The sequence below is a fragment of the Pipra filicauda genome, unplaced genomic scaffold, assembly GCF_003945595.2.
Source record: "Pipra filicauda isolate LSUMZ 115617 unplaced genomic scaffold, ASM394559v2 scaffold98_size3848907_pilon, whole genome shotgun sequence".
NCBI classification, from domain to species: domain Eukaryota; kingdom Metazoa; phylum Chordata; class Aves; order Passeriformes; family Pipridae; genus Pipra; species Pipra filicauda.
In genome coordinates this window covers 2,164,782-2,167,521 of record NW_024105186.1, presented here as the reverse complement: position 1 = coordinate 2,167,521, position 2,740 = coordinate 2,164,782, and positions in this window count along the sequence as shown.

Below are 2,740 nucleotides of genomic sequence, written 5' to 3'. Positions count from 1 at the left end.
GTTCAGCCTTCTGGGCAGTTTTTTAGCGTCTCTGCTGTGGCTGTGTGGAAGAGCTAACTTGGTACAATGTTTTTGTTCTGTCCTTTTCTGGGGTGCAGCACAGAGGGAGTTTGGAAGCTGTTTAAAAGCTGCAGAGGAAGAAGCTGGAGAGGTGGCAAAAGCAAATAATCAAAAGTAAATATTATCTATTGTTCCTACAACTGATAGAAATACATGAGATCGGCTGTGTGTTTGCATATACACCCATCAGAGCAAGGAAATACTGCCTGAACCAGACTGTCTCCTTTTTAAAGAAACCTAAGTTAGTGTTTTTGCTCTCATCATCTCTCTGAGATCCCATCAAATGGCTTTTATTGTCAGACTGGTTTTCTGAAACACAGAAGCAGAGTGAGATTTGTTTAAAGTATTCCATGCATTCTTTTTCAGGTACTTTTGTTTCTCCTGTGAGCAAGGAGTGCATTTTTATTTTGGAGAGGCAAAAAATTGGCAGCAAGTTTGTAGAGATAAGCCTTCCTTTTGTTGACATAAAATAAATTAGTGCTTCAGGTTACTTTCTGTCTTGATTTGTAGTAGACTTCACGTTGACAGGCAAATTAGACTGATTAAATAGAAGCTATTTATTTGTTTTATCTTTGGTACGTTAATTTCTGATCTGTTTAAGTCAGATTAGTACAACAAATTGATTTTATTTAAACAGATGCCAAGAAATTGGGTTATCTTTTTTATTTTGAAAATGAAAACTATTACTTTATGTCATTGCAGCCTTGAGCAGGGCAACATGGGATCTAGAAATATCACTTGTGGAAAAGCTCGGAAGAGCCAAACCCTTTAATAAAATGGAATATTTCTAACTTAATTTTTTTAGCATTTCATAGCCATGTTGGTTGATGCATTGTAAGGCAAAGTGGGAGGTGATAAGAAAGGGTGGGAGATGGGATATGATTTGGTATAAAGTGTCACAGGGATTAAGGTTGATGTTTTAGGAGTATGATCTAGGGGAGCATCAGCTTTGTGCATTGTTTTAATTTTGGTGTTTTGTACCACCTTGCTCTTGTGTGCTGTGGTAGCCAGGCTGGAAGTTTGGAGCTGTGCCTGAGCTAATGAGAGATCTATAACCCCAAGCACCCCTTCCAAAGTCTCCTTTAAGCAAAAAGATACTCTGTGCTGTTCCTCTGATACAGGGCTGACCACTGTCAGCTGAGTGCTATTGCAGGGACTAAGCCTTTGCCTTCCTAGTTCTGGTATTAGGATCCAGAGAACTGGAAGAGCTCCGTTGTGAACAATTTCCATGTATCATAATTTGCAGAAACAAACACACACGTTGGGCCCAGCCACCGCTGCTCTATCACTTTTACTTGTCCCCCTGTCCTTGAACCACCAGGAGTTGGAGACAAAAGCAAACATGGGGTTGATGAAACCCAAAAGTTGGCAAATAATCATGAAAATATCAATGCTATTCTAAAGGATTGTCTTCATTCATATGGAAATGAGCTGGCTATTTAGCTGGACACAAATCCCTTTTAACTTTAAATATCTATAGCAATAGGACTGTGTTTGTGTCTCCAGGAGTGGTTTAATTCAGCAGGATTGCCAAGAAGCAACAGAGAAAATTCTCTGCTGCTTTTTTCCCCAAGAGTTCAGGTTAACAAAAAAAAATATCATCAGCTGCATAATGCATGAATTTGCCCCTTTCCAAGTCTGCAGTGGGGCAAGGAAAGCATGTAAGGTATCTAGGAGACAAAGATAATATCCAACTCTTTCCTTTTTCTGATAACTCATAAATAGTTATGTGTTCAACTAGTTAACTGTTCCAGGTTGGGCCTACTGTATTTAGTTAGAGCTCAACACTCCTCCTGCTTTCTAGAGTCTGTCCTTTAATGGAATTTATGCAGTTGTGATCTGTGATTGCTGTTCCCTAAAGAACGCAGGGGTGAAATCACATAGATCAGAGCCTCACTGTTCCTGACACAGAGGCCTATTTTCCCCTCTCCCTCCCCCAACAGACCTCTCCTGTGTTGGCTCCCTCGCAGCTGCAGCTCCCTCACATGAGCCATGGACAAGAGGGGTCCTTATTCTTACTGCCAGCAATGTTTCTTCTGCTCCCAAAAGGGTCAAAACTGAACGTGAAAAGTCTTGTTTGTTGATTAAATTTGCAGTATGCAGGGGAGAAGTCTTGTGTCTGTACAACGGGCATGACCAAGGGCCAGAGAACCTATTTGTGGGCGGACAGCTGCTGCAGTTACCTGTGAGCATTTCCATCTGCTAAAGTTGGCTCAAGAGGAGGATTTCTGTATTCATTTCTGATGCAAACCATTCAGGCACGTGTTTTCTGTGGATCTCTCTCATTCAGATGACCTCTCTACCCAAGGACCAGGGGACATAACCTTTAGATTCAAACACGTCACAGGCAAGTGTGAAAAACAAGCTTTATTGTAAACACCAGGTCTTCCCACGCTGGCTCAGCAGCTGCTTTATTGGCCAAACCTGAGCTCCTTGAGAAACACTGACGTGAAAGGCCCAAATACAGAAAAAGAAAGCAGCCTGCTTCAGTGTGCCTTGACCTGTCCCAAAACCTTGGTATGCTGAAGGATGGTCTCATGGGGCCCTTATTTCTGCATTTCTGTCCTTTGTCATGAGCAAGTCAGTATTTTTTAGGGTATTTTTTCTATTTCACTGATCAGCAGTAGCTATCAGAGTATGAGAAGTTATTTCCTATGCCAGTACAGTCCTTGGACAATTA